We start from the raw sequence: 22,792 nt of genomic DNA on the forward strand, positions 1-22,792 counted from the left end.
TCTTTTGTTTCCTTTACTGCTTGCTCAATATACAGATTGAACAACATCGGGGAGAGGCTACAACCCTGTCTTACTCCCTTCCCAACCACTGCTTCCCTTTCATGTCCCTCGACTCTTATAACTGCCATCTGGTTTCTGTACAAATTGTAAATAGCCTTTCGCTCCCTGTATTGTACCCCTGCCACCTTTAGAATTTGAAAGAGAGAATTCCAGTCAACATTGTCAAAAGCTTTCTCTAAGTCTACAAATGCTAGAAACGTAGGTTTGCCTTTCCTTAATCTTTCTTCTAAGATAAGTCGTAAGGTCAGTATTGCCTCACGTGTTCCAGTGTTTATACGGAATCCAAACTGATCTTCCCCGAGGTTGGCTTCTACTAGTTTTTCCATTCGTCTGTAAAGAATTCGTGTTAGTATTTTGCAGCTGTGACTTATTAAGCTGATAGTTCGGTAATTTTCACATCTGTCAACACCTGCTTTCTTTGGGATTGGAATTATTATATTCTTCTTGAAATCTGAGGGTATTTCGCCTGTTTCATACATCTTGCTCACCAGATGGTAGAGTTTTGTCAGGACTGGCTCTCCTACGGCCGTCAGTAGTTCCAATGGAATATTGTCTACTCCGGGGGCCTTGTTTCGACTCAGGTCTTTCAGTGCTCTGTCAAACTCTTCACGCAGTATCATATCTCCCATTTCATCTTCATCTACATCCTCTTCCATTTCCATAATATTGTCCTCAAGTACATCGCCCTTGTATAGACCCTCTATATACTCCTTCCACCTTTCTGCTTTCCCTTCTTTGCTTAGAACTGGGTTTCCATCTGAGCTCTTGATATTCATACAAGTCGTTCTCTTATCTCCAAAGGTCTCTTTAATTTTCCTGTAGGCGGTATCTATCTTACCCCTAGTGAGATAGGCCTCTACATTCTTACATTTGTCCTCTAGCCATCCCTGCTTAGCCATTTTGCACTTCCTGTGTTTCATATACAATGTAAAAGAAATGAAAAAGGTATAAATAAAATGTCCTCAGGCTTTTGTCCATGTAAAATGGTGAAACACAACGAGCTCTCTATCAAGTACTCCTTGGCCATTGTCAAATGGAATGCCTGCTGATGGGTTGCTGGTACGCTGTTCTGGGTGTTGGCTATGATGTCGCTGGTGATTACGGCGTCACCATATATGGACATATATTGGCTCTGGATTCAGTGCTTCAACCTCACGTGCTGTGCTGACCTGCCAATAGCCATCTCTATTAAGTGTGATATCAGTAGAGTAGCAACAGCATTGTGGCCCAGGCTGTATTATTGCCAGATTTCCTCCTCCCCTGCCCCTCTCCTCCCCATCCTCAACCCTCCCCATGATGCCAGACTTCCCTACCCCACCCCTCTGACATAGACCAACTGCCCTTTGTGTGAAATGGTTGGAGATTCAAAAACTGATAGCAAATTCAAAATATCCAGATTTTCTCCACTCCTCTGACTTCACTGTGGAAGTATGGCAGTTATCTTTTGTGTAAAATGGTAGAAAACTAAAAAAAAAATATGTAGGGTCATTGTCTGGTTCGTAGAAAATCGAAGATGGCAACCCTATGACGTCAGAACATGGTGAATCCTTTGGGACTGGCCCATACCTGTGATGCCAGAATTGAGGATAGCGATTCAAGACGTCGAACATGACGACATTGTCCCAGTCTCCATGGTTGTTAGGTTTCCCTAGCCCTATGATATCAGAATATAAGATGGTTGACTGGGTGGATACTGGCCCAGCCTGTAATCTTGGCTTTCGCATAATCTAAATGTAGAATGCTACCGTGGTAGGACATCAAAAAAATTACTGGTTTCCCCCCACTCCTATGATGTTACAGTTCATTCCCTAAGTTTAAATCCACTTGTGCCACACTTGAACAACTGCCACCAGTTCTAAGATAGGATGAGAAGAATTGTGTCTTTATCGAAATAAGTCATGCCAGAGAGAGAGGGTTGCTGCCATCAGCTGGCCACACGCAGCACTGAGCCCTCTGTTCCAGGTCGCATCGAGCTTCTGCGCTGCCATGGCAGTCTATCTGCTGTTAACTGTAGCTGTTCATACTTAAACATTTGTAGTGAAGTGTAGATGCAGCCGGCCGAGGTGACCGAGCGGTTCTAGGCGCTACAGTCTGGAACCGCACGACCGCTACGGTCGCAGGTTCGAATCCTGCCTCGGGCATGGATGTATGTGATGTCCTTAGGTTAGTTAGGTTTAAGTAGTTCTAAGTTCTAGGTGACTGATGACCTTAGCAGTTAAGTCCCATAGTGTTCAGAGCCATTTGAACTATTTGTAAATGCATCCCTTCTTATAGCAAGGACGTCCGCCCCAGTAGCTGAGTGGTCAGCGTGACGGATTGCCGTCCTCTGGGCCCGGGTTCGATTCCCGGCTGGGTCGGAGATTTTCTCCGCTCAGGGACTGGGTGTTGTGTTGTGTTCATCATCATTTCATCCCCATCCGGCGTGCGGGTCGCCCAATGTGGCGCCGAATGTAATGAGACCTGCGATATGGCGGCCGGACCTGCCCCGCGAGGGGCCTCCCGGCCAATGACGCCAAACGCTCATCATCATCATCATCATCATAGCAAGGACATGCGCAATACAAATGTACGTGTCTATTGTAAAACTGAACACTTCATGCACGTATATAACTAAATACTGTTATGACATAACCAGCACACATAGTGTAAAGAAAGCAATGTAATTTTCGTACACAGTGTGCAGCCGCCTTTCAAATTTATTAACGAACTGAAGGGTCATGAGGAATTCAGTACCATTATTTTTATAATGCCCACAAATATCTTCCACTTGGTAGCAACTTACACACTGTGCATGTTTCTTAAAATTTCTCACAAGCCGAAAGCGACCACACAAAGCAGTAGGCATTATCGTCTGTGACGTTGGTAACACCCATTTTATCCGTTATATCCTTTGGAAGTGGGATATAGGAGGAACCCCTCCCCACCACATACTTGATAATAGGCATGTAAATCAACATCCAAAAACAGGTCTCTATTTAGAGCTTCTCTGGAATTTCTTACTTGGAATTGAGAGAGCTGAGCCTGTATTGGCATCAGAGATAAGGTCTCAAACCACTCAGCAGTTGAGGTGCCCCATGATATTTCGTCACTATGATCCCACTTAAATGTGATGACGTTCTTAGATACACCCTCATAGATGGAAGTGTGAACTAGGACTATATAGATGCACTGAACGTAATGGTAGGATACCACAAATCATTTAAAATATTGGATAGCAACCAATTCAGAAAAATAATTCGATGCTGGTACCAAACCATTTTAGGGTTGTAGGTAAGCAATGTCCTATCCCCAAGTGCACCTCGAATCACCGGAAATGGTAATTATGAGCAGAATACCTTAACATCATCATATGTGCTATCTCTGTCAGAATTGGCGGAGAGGCTACTGATGGCTGACAGACGTTCGTCACTAAAACCATAAAGACCTCATTCAGTAGGTCCAGGTGTCGGCGACATCCGTGATGCAGCCGTCAATGGTACTGCTACTCACGGCAGTCAAGGTACTGGTGATGTGGACGTCGACAGCGCTGATGCTTCCTATAGCCCAGTACTTGTCTCTGTAGATGCTGCTGGCCACGGAAATCTGGGTGTGTGCTGTGTCACTACAGCCACTGGCAACAGCGCAGCAAAATGCCAGTCGTAGTACTCCATGTGCAGGTGCAGCATCTCCAGTTCATCGATCATTTGTGAAAAAACAACACAGTAGTGTATATGTATGAAAAATTTACACAAAATTTTATATTTAGCCTTCTGTGTTTTGTACATGGTAAGCATGACATCATGTATACGATGTACATGCACATCATGTACGAAAAACAGAATGCTAAAATCAATCAATTATTCCGTCGTAAACAACTTTCAAAACCAGTTTAAAAGTTAAAATTTGCAAATTCTGTAACTAATCTTTCGGACTTACAGACTACCAACGAAGTACTGAATGTACTGGGAAAAGGCTTCAAATACCCCCACCACAAAATGTCTCCGAAAAACAACTGGAAATATTAAAAATAGACCTAGAATGTGCATTAGGTAAGGACATCTCCATTAAAGATCTCGTACCCCAAGAACTGCAAATATCTAACCTTGTTCCCAGTGCCCCACTAGCTACGGAATGACAAGTATTAAAAAATTTCAAAAACAAAATGACACAATAATATTACAGCAGCCCCATCAGACAAAGGAAATGCTGTTGTCTTAATGAAAAAATGCGACTATGTTAACAAGGTGGAAGTTTTCCTAAATGCTACAACTTCCAACAGATACAGGAACACCCCAAACAATTCTACAATGAGAATATTAGAAGAATTATGAAATTGTGTAAAAGTATGTTACGACTTCTGCACCACTTGTTAGTAGCAGACGCAGTGGCTGCGCCAAAGACTGAGACGGCGTGGAGTTTTACAATTAATTATTGAACTTTCTTTACAATTTCTCCCTCGTCGTCGCTGCCCAGCCCTGCGGATCCCTCCGCCCGGCTGCTGCTGTGTAGATTCTCCGACAATGCGCGCAACGCGCGCCGCTGATCGCACTCGGGAACCTCAGGCCGCCAGTGCTCCGCTGAAGCCAGGATGCCCTGTGGTTGAGATGAACTCGTCGCCGCTCGGCGCCCCAGTACGGCACGCCCACGGAGCCGCGCCGCCGGGAGGTCAGCTGCCGACGCCTGCTGCACCGGCGGCTGGGAAGCCGTCAGTCGCGATGTCCGCGAGGTCCCGTCATGGACGGACCACGCGCCGTGGGGCCAGGTTGCCGTGAAGTCCGGGCGTCAGTCACCGGCGGCGCCTGTGACCAAGACCGCGCTGCGGCCGGTCCTGCTGGAAGTTCTCGCTGTAGTTAGTCAGCCATGGTGCTGACCGAACTTGGGCCGACCTCCAGAGCTGAAGTTGACATCTGGCGGCGAATGGATGACTCTTGCGAGCTGGAACAGGCTTCCGGAATCGTCACCTACGAAGATTGAACATTCGGACACGGACTACGTCTGTCCTCAGATCCAAACTGCTTCCTAATGGCTTCTGTCTGTTGCTGCCTGCACTCCACTATTTATATCCGGCAGGAGGAAGTTTTTTACCCTCGGTGGTAGTTTTTTGTTATTACCCCCGCAGTATATTGCAGCGTAACTTAGCGTGCTGGCCTTACTTCCGCTTACTCAGCACTCTCCAGGCTTTGCTCGGCGCTCGGTCTATGTGCGTCCTTGCGTCAGCCTGTGGGTAGACCGCTGTTGTCAGCAAGGCTATCTGTGCTTGCCTACTTCGCAACGCCTATGGTGTGCCTCTGTTTTGCCATTCTCCACTGCTTTCTACATGTGGCCGCAACAAGTATAACAGGAGACTCTGATGCCTGCTTCTTCACCAACACGAATCCTACAGCTCCCAGACTTTATGGTCTTCCTAAACTCCATAAGCATAATATCCCAATCCGTCCCATGGTGTCTTCGTTATCAGTTCCATGTTACAAATTAGGCAGAGAGTTAAATGACCTGATCAAGATTAAAACCAAGTTCAAACCTAGTTTGGGATTCTTAATTCAGTTGAGTTAGTGAAAAAGTTAAAAGACATGCAAAACCCCCTTAGTGCCAAGCTGGTGTCTTTTGATGGTAGTAACTTATTCACTAATATACATGTTTCAGAGTGCCTAAACATTCTCACAGACTAACGAGATAAATAAGTAGTTAACCCATTTGCTTCACATATCATACGGTTGGCTACAGAAACTTGTCTAACATAAAATTATTTCCATTTTAATGATAGGGTATACAAACAGTTGGATGGTATAGCTATGGGATGTTGGATGGAGTGTGGGGATAACTGCATACATTATTTAGATTTGACCGTAGACATCGATGAATGCACCCATGATTTCAAGATTTATAGGAAACCTACCACCACAGATGTAGTAATACTGACCAATTCTCAACACCCAGTGACCCATAAACAACTGCTTTTCATTCTGTGATACATTTCCTAATATCCATCACCATGAGCGAAGACAACTTCCAAATGGAATTAAATTTCATCAAAAAATAGCATCATATAATAGTGAACTCCATAATGCACAGAAAGCACAAACAACAGGTGTACTCTCTTCTTTACCATGTCCTTGACCCACCACCTCAAGAATGCAATAAATGGTGCACAATTCCATAGCATGGGAATGCCTCGATGGATGTAGCCAAAAAGCTTAAATCCAGGAGTGTAAAATCATCATTTTATGGGAACAATACTGTTGGAAACTTTTTGCCCAAAGGTAAAAACAGAACTCCAGCTTTGTAAAAGAGTGGAACATATAAAATTACTTTTAACTGTGAAAAATTCTATGTAGGTCAGTCTTGTAGGGTAATTGTACCTCCTCGAAGGAACATCACAGAAGTTGGAAACTTAGAAAAGGAGACTCTACTTTTGCTGACAACCCGCCTAAAGAAGGCCATAGTTACAAGGTGAAACATGACGTTCTGTGTCACATCCATAAAGGATAAAATAATGGAGATTAATGAACACATGTCCATCAAACCGAACTTAGTACTGAATGATCAGACACAGTTCTCTTACTCACCACTTCTAAATGCAGATATTACTCATAATCCCATCTAGACTATGTTGTAGATCACCCATCTTACTCATATGCATCTTTTTTCTTTCATTTACTATAATTTATCTCCTTGTATTAAAAAATTTTTACTTCGTAAAACCACAGATGCTTCACTCACCTGCTTAGTATCACTATTATAGCTTATCTGTTTTTCATTTAGAATCTATTAAAGACAAGACCGCTTTGTTCAGCCACATCTCTGGAATATGCCACGAATGTTTGTTGTTCAGTTATGTTCTTCTGTGTACAGCTGTTGTAATTTGTCTATAGCTCGTTAGTTAATGTGCCACATATTTTATTTTAGTTAAATAATCTTACATCGCATTTACACGAAAATAATCCAACTTATTCTATTCCTAATTCTGACATTAGCATTTTTCATCTTTGGAAAACGAGATACTCTGTACATGCACTAGTTCAAAATCTTTGATGGAAAAAAAACTTCACTGCACCACATACTTATCTTTGTACCAGAGGGTGGCGTAACAGCTGAAAACCGGTTCGTGTGACAAGTAATAAATATTGTAGAATAATTCACAAGTGTTGTTTGTGTTTCATTCTAACAAGAACCAACAGAACAGTCAGTCAATGGACATATACTTGAGTAAGATCTCTGCATTACCCAATTTGTCATTAATGTGCATACCTCTTGAAGCTTCTCATCAAGTTTCTTCATGAGCTGATCATGGGTCGCTAAATTATTGTCATTGTCATTGGCGCTATCTTCAACTGTAAGTTGGCTCACAGGGATGAAGCGGTCAATGACAGGTTGTATGCTCTGCATCCAGCTTACTAGAAGAAACAAAGCGACACTTATTAAGTATATATGGACACAACAGCACTCCATACGTACACATACGTATTTGGAGAGAAAGAGATAATATATTATTTACCACCACTACCATCATCACCATCATCATCATTAGTGTCATGAGATGATGTGGTCAACATCTCTGTACAGCCATTCACTTCAAGGTGCCATTCCTCCACTAATGGTGAAGCTGTGAACTGACTCAGTGTAGAACCATTATTCAAGAATCCTAAAACAAGAAAGACGTTGGACATTAAATGAGAGAGACGTACAGAGATGTACACACACACACACACACACACACACACATACATGACACTCACCTTGAGGTGGTGTGGCTAACATCTCTATGCAGTCATTCCTGACATGGCGCTAGCCCTCTGACAATTGTGAAATTGAGATCTGGCTCGGTACCAAAACATCATCGTAATTCAACAGTCCTAAAACAACAAAAAACACTCATCTGTAAGTATCGAAAATATACACACACAAATGCTAAATAACTGATACTTGTATGAACACTCTGCATTAAAACAGCAAATGTGTCATTGTGAAAGAGTAGTGATAGCATACCGTCATCACCCTCAACGAATTGAGGTCACTTGGTGCTACCACTGCCAGTGCTGCTGCTCTGCCTGACCTCTGTGTTATAATGTTCCTGTGATACAACTGTCGCACGAAAATTCTAGAACTAGACTAAAGTGAAATTGGACTTGCAGGTCTCCCTCTTATAGGTGCAGCTGGGGATGTAGCGGTGGGGAGAGATTTGTGGGAGTAGCAGAGCAGCTTCCACCGGGAGTAGATGCATGCCGAAGCTCCTAATGGTGGAATGTTAGGGACAGATTTGTGAAATTAGAAGACATGATACACTGTTTTAATAAATCTTTTATTTGTAATCCACTTAAACAGTAGTTTTACATTGTGTAATGCACACACAAAACAGTTCTTCTTAATCTTCGTCTTCCTCTTCTTATTCTTCTTATTCTTCTTCTTCTTCCTCTTCTGCTGCTGCTGCCTAAGGTCACTTAGTTGTGGACATCCATATGTTTCTAGATTTCTGACAGGAGCTTTCTTGTAAATATCACGATTCATAAAAATTCCTCACAACCTTTCATGGAAACAACCAAGTCAGTATAATTAAATCTTCGTAGTCATGCCAGCATATCTTCTAAAGTCATCTCGTCTTCACCTCGTCATATTCCATGAAAATTTAGACTTACCCATAGTGCTCTTTTAAGCGTTTAAAACCATTTCATGTCCCTGAAATGTTTGCTTGAAACAAAAATCATAGAAAATGTTGTTCTCACTCGTCCATTATTCGTGAAGGAATACGGACTGTCCATGTCCATCAAGGCAGCCTTGGACATCGATTCTAGCGTTCATCGCTTGAGGAACCATCATGAAGTTGCTTACTTGTTATGCTACACCTATTAATTTATACAAGTCTCTGCAAAATTCCGGTGAGTGGACTGTAGTTGATGGTACAAACGTATAGTATTAATCTGAATGCTCCTGTGTTTGTTGGGAAGTTTTGAGAGGCCTCAAATTCAATAAAAACATCAGCTGGCTCAGACTTCACACTTTCATCCTAATTGGAGCAATATATAACGGAAATGGGAGGTAACTTCTTAAATTCCTTTGGACTGAGCAGACACTCGTCATTATCTTCACTCTCGTAGTGTGCTGGTCGAAACCTGACACACATATTCAAAGACAGGCTGTATAAATTAATAAACCAATCTTGCTGTAAGTTGTCATATGGATGAAACTCAGAATTAGAGTAAACATTCACGTTTGTTAAATTATAGTTCCAGATTTCATCTGAACCACGTTTGACGTTTACTTTTTTGTCAGTTGGAAATACAAGTATGACACATTGTATTTTTTCTAACTGGTCCATTTTCTTGTCAGTTTGAAATACAAATATGAAACATTTCATTGTTTCTAATTGAACTAATGTTTTGAAAGTCCATGATTGCCAGGATGAGCTTGGAGGTAGAGGATATTCAAACAGTTCCAATGGTCTGAAATTTAAAAGCAGCTGACTGTTAGAACCAAATATTATAAAACGATTCAAACGTTCTTCATCAGTTTCACTTGTATGAAGCATTTTCTAAATCAGTTTCACAAACAAAGTCAGGTTGTCTTCGGGATTGATGCCTGTTTCTTGGATATATGCATTCCATTTCGTGCTAATGTGAGTCCCTGCTTAATATTAACCAAAAGGCGTCTCATATACTCACACTACCCCATCAACGTCTTGTGAGGTACGCGTACACTAAATCTTTTTACATATCTGCAGGTGGTGGTTTCTCCATAAACCATTGTGCATTATTTAAACCGTTCAAGTTTGATTTTCGCTAAAATCTACGTTTCTAAAGTTGATGTGATAACCACATTCCTAGTGCGACCCGTCTCAATCCCATTTAGCTCGTGCTTTTGCTCTAAGCACTATGGGACTTAACATTGGAGGTCATTAGTCCGCAAGACTAATATTTACTATATATAATATTTACTATATAAGTGACGTATTAGTGGTTTCTTCATTCACCTCTGCCTTTCTTGTGTTGTGACCTGATATTTGTGAGTGTTTCGTATCGAGCACTTAACCTCTTGCCTGTGTTTACATTCCGCGCTGACCAGTTGCAGCAGTAGCGGCGCATCGAATTGTTTGTGTATAGTGGTTTATTTAGGAACTTTTGTAGTCTTCAACCGGTGTTCTTGGTGTTTTCTGGTGAAATAATTTCAGAAGAACCTTTTGGGAACTGTTTTCAGCTTCGTTACTGTGTCATTAGACGTTTGATTCTCTTTCTGTATTAGTATTTTGTTATATTCACATTTGTTGTTTATTAATACTGTTAATAATAGTAGTTACTTCCCTTGTAGAGAAAGTTTGTGATTATTGTAGTCAGGTTTTTAACATCTTCTTATTGTAGTAGCGGAACTTAGAAAAAGTAAAATTTTACCATGAGTGAGAAGTGTGGGCTTTGCCATAGGTTCGTGAGTAGTGGATTGCGGTGTGAGACTTGTTCGAAGTATTTTCACTGGGGGGAATGCAGTGGGGAAGCCAGTGGGCATTCTGATGAGATCCTCTCCTGGAACTGCAGGTTATGTAGCAAGAGTAAGTTGATAGAGGAGCAGGAGCGTAAGATCTGTGCCCTTCAGGTGCAGTTGAAAAACGCACAGGAGGAGCTAGATAGGATGAGGAGGGAGAAGGGGGTTGGGGAATGGGAGCTGGCTGTTGGCAAGAGATCTGCTAGGAGAAGAAGATTTTCAGATAGTTTTACTATTGGTGTTTACAATAGATATGACCAACTGTCAGAGTCTAGTGGAGAGGAATCTCTAGTAGCTGTAGATGTAGGAAGTATGCAGCAGACCTCAGTAATTACTGTGCCTAGAACAGTTGCAAAGTCGAAGCGGAAGAAGAAGGTTCTGCTGTTAGGTAGTTCTCATGGCAGAGGTGTAGGCCAGCAGTTGCAGGAAGTGCTGGGGAGTGAGTACCAGGTCACCAGCATTGTGAAGCCTAATGCAGGGTTGGCTCAGGTGACTGTTAACATAGGGGGGTTATGTAGGGATTTTACTAAAGAGGATCAGGTAGTGATTGTGGGTGGGGCTGGTAATAGTATTGCTAGGGATGGGGAGTATAACATAGATGGTGACCTGGAAAAGATAGCCACTCAGACTGGCAACACGAATGTGCATTTCGTGGAACTGTTTCAGCGTCACGATCGGCCTCATCTTAATACAGCCGTCAGGCGTAATAACATGAGACTTGGGGGTGCGCTGATGACAGAAAGCATGGGTCACATTTCAGTGGTGTCGGTGGAGTCTATCAGCAGGACGGGTTTCACTCGACATAGCCTGCACCTCAACAGGTATGGGAAGGGGAGGTTGGCAAAGCTTATAGGTGACAGCATAGGTGGGGTTGGTGGGATCAGTCATGGGAAAATTCCTGCAGTAGTGGGTGTTAGAGCTGCACCTTTTTTAGATTGAAGTCAGCTGATAGGTATTCCTGCTTAAGGGAAGTCTCTCTAACAAGGGAATCACTTTTGACAAAGCTTAGGTATCCGAGTAATGAGGGAATTAGTATATTTCATCAAAATACACAAGGTATTAGAGATAAAGTTAGTGAACTGCTTATAGATGTTGACTCTGAAATTATTGGTATATCTGAACACTTCTTAAATAAGGAGATAATTCAGAGGCTTCCTTTACCAGGATACAGGTTGGCTGGCAGCTTTTCGAGGAGCTCTTTGCGGTGTGAGGGAGTAGCCATGTATGTGAAAAACGGTATCCCATTTGAGTCAATTGATGTTTCAAAGTACTGCACTGAAAAGGTGTTTGAATGTAGTGCAGGTGTGGTTAAATTTAACGGAGCTAAACTTCTAACTGTTGTTATTTATAGATCCCCAGACTCTGATTTCACAACATTTTTGCTAAAGCTAAAGGAGGTTCTTGGTTCACTTTATAGGAAATACAAAAAGTTAGTTATATGTGGTGACTTCAATATTAATTGTATAAGTGATTGTGTAAGGAAGAGGATGCTGGTAGACCTCTTTAATTCATATAATCTTATGCAAACCGTATTCTTTCCAACGAGAGTGCAAGGGAACAGTAGAACAACCATAGACAACATTTTTGTTCATTCCTCATTACTAGAAGGGCACTCTGTTAGCAAAAAGGTGAATGGCCTTTCAGATCATGATGCACAAATTTTAACTTTAAAAGATTTTTGTGCTGCAACACGTGTTAAAAATAGTCATCAGCTGTTCAGGAAAGCTGATCCAGTTGCTGTAGAAACCTTTGTAAACCTTATAAAGGAACAAGAGTGGCAAGATGTTTATAGCGCTGATACAGTAGACGATAAATATAATGCTTTTCTCAAGACTTTTCTCATGCTCTTTGGAAGTTGCTTTCCGTTAGAACGTTTAAAACAGGGTACTAACACAAACAGGCAGCCTGGGTGGCTGACTAGAGGGATAAGAACATCTTGTAGAACAAAATCTAAATGCAGCAGCCCATTACAAACAGTATTGTAAGGTGCTTAAAAATGTTATTAGGAAGGCAAAAAGTATGTGGTATGCAGATAGAATAGCTAAGTCTCAGGATAAAATTAAAACCATATGGTCAGTCGTAAAGGAAGTTGCTGGTCTGCAGAGACAGGTCGAGGATATAGCATCAGTGCGTAATGGGAATGTCCGTCTTACTGATAAGTCGCATATATGTACAGTATTTAATAATTACTTTCTGAATATAGCAGGTGAAATAAATAGAAACCTAGTCCCAACAGGGAATCATATAGCGCTCTTAGAAAAAAGTGTTCCGAGACTGTTACCTGAAATGCTCCTCCATGATACTGACAAGAGGGAGATTGAGTTAATAATTAAATCACTAAAGACCACGAACTCTCATGGATATGACGGGGTATCTAGCAGAATACTGAAGTATTGTTCTATGTATGTTAGCCCAGTTCTCAGCCATATCTGTAACTTTTCCTTTAGGAGTGGTCGGTTTCCTGACCGATTAAAGTACTCGGTAGTGAAGCCACTTTATAAAAAGGGAGACATTGATAATGTTGACAATTTTAGACCTATTTCTATTTCATCGGTGTTTGCTAAAGTTATCGAGAAGGTTGTATATACAAGGTTACTGGAGCATTTAAATTCACATAATTTGCTGTCAAATGTTCAGTTTGGTTTTAGAAATGGTTTAACAACTGAAAATGCTATATTCTCTTTTCTCTGTGAGGTTTTGGACGGATTAAATAAAATGTTGCGAACGCTAGGTGTTTTCTTTGATTTAACGAAGGCTTTTGACTGTGTTGACCACAAAATATTACTGCAGAAGTTGGACCATTATGGAGTAAGGGGAGTAGCTGACAATTGGTTCGCCTCTTACTTTAAGAACAGAAAGCAGAAGGTAATTCTCCGCAATATTGAGAGTGGTAATGATGTTCAGTCCCAATGGGGCACTGTTAACTGGGGCGTTCCCCAAGGGTCGGTGCTGGGGCCACTGTTGTTTCTTATTTATATAAATGATATGCCTTCTAGTATTACAGGTGATTCAAAAATATTTCTGTTTGCTGATTACACCAGCTTGATAGTGAAGGATCTTGTGTGTAATATTGAAACAGTAACAAATAATGTAGTTCATGAAATAAGTTCATGGCTTGTGGAAAATAATATGATGCTAAGACTCAGTTTTTACAGTTTTTAACTCACAATTCAACAAGAACCGACATTTTGATCAGACAGAATAGGCATATTATAAGCGAGACGGAACAGTTCAAGTTCCTAGGCGTTCGGATAGATAGTAAGCTGTTGTGGAAAGCCCATGTCCAGGATCTTGCTCAGAAGCTAAATGCTGCTTTATTTACCATTAGAACAGTATTTGAAATAAGTGACACTTCAACACGAAAAGTAGTCTACTTCGCATATTTTCATACGCTTATGTCGTATGGTATTATTTTCTGGGGTAATTCTTCTGATTCAAAAAGGGTATTTTTGGCTCAAAAACGGGCTGTTCGAGCTATATGTGGTGTAAGTTCGAGAACCTCTTGTCGACCCCTATTCAATAGTCTGGGAATTCTGACATTGCCCTCACAGTATATATTTTCTTTAATGTCGTTTGTTGTTAGCAATATTAGCCTATTCCCAAGAGTTAGCAGCTTTCACTCAGTTAATACTAGGCAGAAATCAAATCTACATGTAGAATGCACTTCCTTGACTCTTGCGCAGAAAGGAGTGCAGTATTCTGCTGCATCCATTTTCAATAAGCTACCCCAAGAACTCAAAAATCTTAGCAGTAGCCCAAACTCTTTTAAGTCTAAACTGAAGAGTTTCCTCATGGCTCACTCCTTCTATTCTGTCGAGGAGCTCCTGGAAGAGCTAAAAAATTAAGCAAATTCCAGTGTTACATCGTTGATTTTCTTCATTTAAACTTACGACTTGTCACCTTAATATGTTTTTTTATATTTCATTTGATCTGTTTCTAATATCGTGCTATAATTTCATGTATTGACTCGTTCCATGACAATGGAGACTTCTCCTTAATTTGGTCCCACGGAACAGTAAATAAATAAATGAATAAAGACTTAGAACTACTTAAACCTAACTACGGTAAGGACATCACGCACACCCATGCCCGAGGCAGGATTCGAACCTGCTACCGTAGCAGCAGCGCGGTTCCGAACTGACCCGCCTAGAACCGCATGGCCGGCGCTCATGTTTTCTTCCCTGAAACAGGAGACAGAATGTGTTACGTATAAGATGAGATGTTACAGTAGGACTCTAATTCGTTTTTATTAATTTCCTCTCCAGGTACAGGAAACTGTTGCTTGGAATAGTCAAAGCATTTTGGTGCTGGACGACTACGTGTGCCTCATCATTGCAGTCAGAAAAGTTTTGTGTGAGAAATATCTGACTAATGATTCGTTCATCATATTCCACTGGACTCTTATCTTGAATGCTGACACTTTTATTACGTGATTTCAAGCCGAATTATTTAAGCAAATGGTGGTTATTTAGTGTTAATATGTCGTGTTTTCATTTCAACGTGACGTGCTCCTGGTAGTGTGTGCTAGTTTGATACCGTATGCACATCATGCCTCAGATGTAATAATATCAGAATTTCTTCAGCATGAAAGTCGACGACATAATTGTTGAGACTCATAATCCTCAACTCAAGATAATCTAATGCCTGAACAGTCACTGCGAGGTACATGGTGTTGCTTGGTATCTCTACAACTTTGTATTCTGGACCAACTCTTGGGAAGAATCTGTAGCTTGTGTGAATAAATTTGTCACTGAGGAACGAATTCATCACAATATTGCAGTCAGCGTGAATTTCGCTAATCTACATCTACATCTACATCGATACTCCGGAAGCCACCGTGGAGTGCTTGGTGGAGGGTACCTTGTATGTTGGCAGCAGTAGACTCGTTGGGCAGTCAGCTTCAAATGCCGGTTCTCTAAATTTTCTCAATAGAGTTTCTCGAAAAGAATACCGCCTTCCCTCCAGCGATTCCCAATTGAGTTCCTCAAGCATCTCCATGATGTTAAAACCTACCAGTAACAGTTATTGCAGCTTACCGCTGAATTGCCTCGATGTCTTCCTTCAGTCCGACCTGGTATGGATCCCAAACACTCTAGTAGTACTCAAGAATAGGTAGCACAGGCGTCCTATGTGCGGTCTCCTTTACCGGAGAACCACTCTTTCCTGAAATCCTCCTAAAAATCCGAAGTCCACCATTCGTCTTCCCTACCACAGTTCTCACATGCCCGTTCCATTTCATATCGCTTTGCAACGTTACGCCCAGATATTTTAACGACTTGACTGTCAAGCAGTACACTAGTACTACTGTATCCGAAAATTACAGACTTGATCTTCCTACTCCTCTGCATTAACTTACGTTTTTCCAGATCTTGGGCTGGTTGCTATTCATCACACCAACTAGAAATTTTTTGTAGGTCGTCTTGTATCTTCCTACAGTGTGTCAACTTCGACATATTACCATACATCACGGCGTCATCAGCAAACAACAGCAGATTGCTGCCCAAACTGTCTACCAAATCATTTATCCATACAGAGAACAACAGCGGTCCTATCACACTTCCCTGGGACACTCCAGACGATACCCTTGTCTCTGATGAGCACTCACCATCGAGGACAACATAGTGGGTTCTATTATTTAAGAAGTCTTCGAGCCACTCCCATATCTGTGAACTTGTTCCATACGCTCGTACCTTCGTTAACAGCTCGCATTGGGGCACTATGTCCGTTTTCCGAAAATCTAGAAATATGGAAGCTGCCTGTTGCCCTTCATCCATAGTTCGCAATATATCAAGTGAGAAAAAGGCAAGCTGAGTTTCGCACGAGCAATGCTTTCTAAAACCAAGCTGGTTCTAGGATATAAGCTTCTCAGTATCAAGAAAATTTGTTACATTCGATCTCATAATATGTTCAGGGATTCCGCAGCAAACAGAACTTATGGACACTGGTGTGTGATTTTGCGGGTTCGTTCTTTTATCGCCGGCCGCTGTCGCCGAGCGGTTCTAGGCGCTTTAGTCCAGAACCGCGCTGCTGCTACGGTCGCAGGTTCGTATCCTGCCTCAGGCATGGATGTTTGTGATGTCCTTAGGTTAGTTAGGTTTAAGTAGTTCTAAGTCTAGGTGACTAATGACCTCAGATGTTAAGTCCCATAGTGCTTAGAGCCATTTGCACGTTCTGTTATCCGTCTTATAGACTGGAGTCATCTGCACCTTGTTCCATTCGCTTGGGACTTCATGCTGGGCGAGAAATTCACCATGAATACAAGCAAGGAAAGGGGCCAATGCCGTAGAGTACTCTTTGTAAAATCTAACTGGAATTCCATCCTGAGCTGGTGATTTATTTACTTTCAAATCTTTCATTTCTTTCTCTACAACAGGGATGCTTATTACTGCGTCGTCCATACGGGAGTCTGTCCGATGGTCAAATGCCGGTTTATTTGTACATTTCTCCCATGCGAATGATTTCTTGAACGTATGATTTAAGACTTTGGCTTTCGTTTTGCTGTCTTCAACTGCCACTGCAGCCTGGTCAACAAGGGACTGAATGGAAGCCTCAGACACGCTTAGCTATTTTGCATAAGACAGAATTTATTTTGTTTTGAAAGCAACAGTCTGTTCATTTTGTAAGCTAGTCAGTCAGGCTCTAGATATCATCTGATATATACACTACTGGCCATTAAAATTGCTGCACCACGAAGATGACGTGCTACAGACGCGAAATTTAACAGACATTAAGAAGATGCTACGCTATGCAAATGATTGGCCTTTCAGAGCATTCACGCAATTTTGGCGCCGGTGGCGACACCTACAACTTGCTAACATGAGGAAAGTTTCCAACCGATTTGTCATACACAAACAGCAGTTGACCGGAGTTGCCTGGTGAAACGTTGTTGTGATGCCTCGTGTAAGGAGAAGAAATGCGTACCATCACGTTTCCGACTTTGATAAAGGTCGGATTGTAGCCTATCGCCATTAGGGTTCATGGTATCGCGACATTGCTGCTCGCGTTAGTCGAGATCCAATGACTGTTAGCAGAATACGGAATCGGTGGGTTCAGGAGGATAATACAGAACGCCGTGCTGGATCTCAACGGCCTCGTATCACTAGCAGTCGAGATGACAGGCATCTTATCCGCATGGCTGTAGCGGATCGTGCAGCCACGTCTCGATCCCTGAGTCAACACATGGGGACGTTTGCAAGACAACAACCATCTGCATGAACAGTTCGACGACGTTTGCAGCAGCATGGACTATCAGCTCGGAGACCATGGCTGCGGTTATCCTTGACGCTGCATCACAGAGAGGAGCGCCTGCGATCGTGTACTCAACGACGAACCAGGGTGCACGAATGGCAAAACGCCATTTTTTCGGATGAATCCAGGTTCTGTTTACAGCATCATGATGATCGCATCCGTGTTTGGCGACATCGCGGTGAACGCACATTGGAAGCGTGTATTCGTCATCGCCATACTGGCGTATCATCCGGCGTGATGGTATGGGGTGCCATTGGTTACACTTCTCGGTCACCTCTTGTTCGCATTGACGGCACTTTGAACAGTGGACGTTACATTCCAGATGTGTTACGATCCGTAGCTCTACCCTTCAATCTATCGCTGCGAAACCCTACATTTCAGCAGGATAATGCACGACCGCATGTTGCAGGTCCCGTACGGTCCTTCCTGGATACAGAAAATGTTCGAATGTTGCCCTGGCCAGCACATTCTCCAGATCTCTCACCAATTGAAAACGTCTGGTCAATGGTGGTGGAGCAACTGGCTCCTCACAATACGCCAGTCACTACTCTTGATTAACTGTGGTATCGTGTTGAAGCTGCATGGGCAGCTGTACCTGTACACGCCATCTAAGCTCTGTTTGACTCAATGCCCAGGCGTATCAAGGCCGTTATTACGGCCAGAGGTGGTTGTTCAGGGTACTGATTTCTCAGGATCTATGCACCCAAATTGCGTGAAAATGTAATCACATGTCAGTTCTAGTATAATATATTTGTCGAATGAATACCCGTTTATCATCTGCATTTCTTCTTGGTGTAGCAATTTTAATGGCCAGTAGTGTAACTACAGAGCGGCAAATTAAGTGTTTACCTTTTTATGTGTTTTCGTCGTAATATATTTATTATATTTCGTGCTTGTTTTTCTGTTTAAGAAGTTTAATGTCGCGTTTTTGTAAGTTTAAATTCATTGTGTCTGTAGCGCAGTAGTTGCTGACTACATAGCTCATTAACGCACAAGCGTCATAGGTGACAAGTCAGGAGGGTAGCAAGTCGCATAACTACAATTCTGTCTGATTTTGTAGTTTACTTCTTCAGTTAGTCTTGCTAGGATGACTAGGATGTGTGCGTCGTGTATGTGGATGTAGGAGGAGCTGGCCGCAGCTCGCGAACAGTTGAATGCGCTTTTGGCTACGGTCAGTCACCTTCAGGCTGCTGCCTTGAGGTGTGGCGGTGGCGGAGAATGTGGTGTGCCGCAGGGGCAGGCTCAGGTGTCGCTTGTTTTGCCCCGCGCTCTGCTTCCGAGGTACCTTCTAGTGCGCCCGACGCTGTGGATCCGCCCTCACAGCAGGGCGAGTGGCGGGTGATAACGCTTTCGCGTCGCTCGAGGTGGAGGGCGAATGTGGAGACCGTCTGCCTGGTCTCGCCCATTCACTCTGTGAGTGTACAAGTGGCCGCTCCTTCAGCAGGGTCCGGGCAGGCACATGGAGGAAGGAGCTTACTCGTTATTGGGAGCTCCAACGTTAGGCGCGTTATGGAGCCCCTTAGGCAGATAGCGTTCAGGTCTGGAAAGAAAACCAATGTGCACTCGGTATATCTGCCGGGGGTCCTCATCCAAGACGTGGAGGCTATCGAGCGTGCAGGGTGCAGTAGTCTGCAAGTTGTGGCTCACGTGGGCACCAACGACGCCTGTCGCATGGATTCTGGGGCGGTCTTCAGTTCGTGTAGGAGCCTGGCCTCGCCCGCGATGTGCAAGCAGTGCTCACAATTTGCAGCATTGTTCCCATAGTTGATTGGGATTCTTTGGTTTGGAGCCGAGTGAAGGGCCTCAACCAAAGACTTCGTCGACTCTGTGACGGTCTTGGCTGCAGATTTCTACACCTGCGTTATCGTGTGGGGATTTGTAGGACTCCTCTTGATAGTTGAAGGGTGCACTAGACATAGGAAGCAGCTACTCGGGTAGCAGAGTACTTATGCGGCGCACATGAAGGTTTTTTAGGCTAGGCAGTAGCTTGAGGTGCTCTGATGAACACTCGCCAATCGATATGCAGCAAGGGAAGTCAAACCGAGTTGAGAATAACAACACTTCGACTTTCATAATTTTATCAGTAAACTAACGAAGTATTCGTAATAAGGTTCCCGAATTTACTACTCTCCAGGAAAGTTCCTGCACTCAAATTATTCTTGGGACCGAGAGCTGGCTGAAACCCGAAGTGGAAAGCTCTGAGATATTTAGTGAGTCTCGGAACGTATACCGGAAAGATAGATTAGAGGCCGGAGTAGGGGAAATTTTCTTTGCAGTTGACAAAAATATTGTCTCTACTGATGTCGACGTTGAGTGTGACAGTGAAGTCATCTGCTCGAGTATAACAGCTGTAGGTGAAACTACTCGTAAGTTAATTGTTGGATGTTTTAACCGGCCACGCGATTCCGCTGTGGTAGTTCTAGAGTAATTTAAAGGAAGTCTATGCTCAACAGCGAGAAAATACCCAGATTATGCAATACCGGTTGGTGGCCACTTTAACCTGCCGAGTATAGACTGGGATGTTTATGGATTTATTGCGGGGCGGTACGGACAACAGTCATACAAAATCCTTTTGAACGCTTCTGAGAACTGTTTTATTCAGATCTTTCTGCAGAATTCGATCCTTTGAGAAACCAGGTAATGATTGTCTTCAATTTTCATATCTAAATGGTTGTTCTGATTTATTTTTTAAACATATTGGTGTTTCTGCATAACTCGAAACCTGGTACGTGGTATATTCCATAGGGTATTTGCTTGTCTTTACCACCTTCCAGAAGTAGATTGTAGATTGGTGCTATGACATAAGGAAGAGTGTTATATGTTCGTAACCACATCGACACAGCACTCCAATACTCTTTGCTCAGTTCGATTCTTAGAGAGTAATTCGCACTTAGTACCAATGAATGATGTTTTAAATTCAAAGTGACTTAGTACTAGTGGTTGATATTTTAAATTCAGAATGACACCGCTCCACGAAATTAACTGATGAAATGATATATGTGACTATTGTTTTTATATGTTCTTCTTCGTAGCTGTCGGTATGAACATCTGACGTAAGTGATCACAGAGATATGTGTTCAGTTCTAGTAGAGCTGAAAAATTCTGAATACGTTTTTACCGGTAAAGTTGTTGCGTAATTCTTCTGACAGCTGTATATCGCCAAATGAATTGAAGTAATAGACACTATTTCCAGTAAGTTTTCTACCATATTGCACCCAGCGAATGCCAAGTCGTCCCACTATGTATAAATTAAAAATGAAAGGTTCATTAGATTTTCACACAGTTTTGGGTGGTATATTCTGCATAAAAACTTCACAAACTTTTGGAATAGGGGACTTTTTGACGAATTTAAGCAGATCGATATTTTTAAGTGGTCTGTCAGAGAGCTGGTAGGCTTTTCCTATGAACAGTCCAAATACTATCCTGTGCGATTTTACATATAGGCCTTGGACAAAAGCCACAAATTCCATGAATCTATTATATCTTTTCACTTCAGCAAGCTGATGCTGTGCGTTTTCTCCATTTTTCGCTGTTCTGGCATTAACTGCTGTGTTAGTGGTTAAAAAAGCCAGTCGGTGAAAGACCTGTCAAAACTGGAATTGTGAATGGAAAGATTCCACCTGATGAGCCAGGTATGTAGGTAGGACTCTGGGCATATTAATCAGTTTTCCTTCTGAGGCTTTTCAGCTGCCACCAATGACAACTGAATGCATTTCTAAACACTCTGATGTTGCCTTTTAATTATTCCTAGTCTTATTCTTCTATAGACAATGAGCTGCACTCATAAGACTGAACTTTAACTTCACACCCAATTTAATCCTCGAGCAGGGGCCCGTATGTATAAAGTGCGCCACCCACAAATAAAATTGTTTAGGGCCTTCCATTGTTCACTATAGCTTCACCTAACACAGTGCTAAGTTGTGCTGTCCTACGTCCGACTGAGCAACAGAGCTGCAGTAATATACGATAAACAGTGAGACAGCTGAGAAAAATGTTATGATCTGTGCAAGAAAACGACCCCGATTCCAAGCTAGTGGCACAGTCACAAAGTGATGCAATTGTCTATTATTATAATTAACAACCCAATAATCATGTGGCTGAGATCTGTTGCAAGTGTGCACTTTAATGCTTTGAGAGGGTCGTTACTGTGGGGTAACACTTGTACACGACAACACAGTGATATAACTTAGCTCACGCATTGTAAGTTTGTTTTATCGTTGTTCAACTAAACTAAGATTAAACTGTGATTTTTCTCATACATGTTTACCTTGGTAACATAAAGACAGCTATTCTTTACATATGTACAAAGTATGCCAAGTGCCCGCTCGTGTCATAGAAAACGGAACGCCAGCTCAAGGGCTAAGTTTTGCACACATTCTTTCATCCAATACAAAGTGCAGAGATGTGCTGGCCGATACTTACATCTTTTCTTGCACGTATTTTTTGGCTGGATCTGCTAAAATTCGATATGCAGGGAGTCGTCCTGGGAGATCTTTATTTGCTGTGTACGAAAGATCATGACATCTGGGGGCCTTACAGACAAGATCGATCACATTGTCGTCACATGCGAGTCGTTTCCCAGCTTCCTGGTCCACAGTAATTTCATATGAGGGTGTGAACTTCTGGAGGTATTATGTCGAGAATACCACTACCTCTGTTGATGCACTTCCTATCATGCATGTCATGTCACTGTACCATTTGAGATTTGCACAGCTTATTATTTAGCACTGAAGTAGTGCACTGAAGGGCTGCTGAGCCATTTGATAAGAGCCTTATTCCCTCTCCACCTTATGAAACATTCTGTGAGATATACGTCAGGTTCACTGCTTCTCTGTAATTCTTCCACGTAGAAACTAGTGGACTTTCACGATGATGCTACCCTTTATGACATAAGTTCTAGAGTTTGTTCCTCGTAGTTTGGAAACTGTAAAAGTCTCCATTGACCGGTATGATAGATCCAATTTCTCAGATGTTCTCAAGTGTTGTAAAATACATACTAAATCCCTTACATTAAATTTTATTTGTGCATATCTATCAT

The sequence above is a fragment of the Schistocerca serialis genome, chromosome 3, assembly GCF_023864345.2.
Source record: "Schistocerca serialis cubense isolate TAMUIC-IGC-003099 chromosome 3, iqSchSeri2.2, whole genome shotgun sequence".
Taxonomy (NCBI): domain Eukaryota; kingdom Metazoa; phylum Arthropoda; class Insecta; order Orthoptera; family Acrididae; genus Schistocerca; species Schistocerca serialis.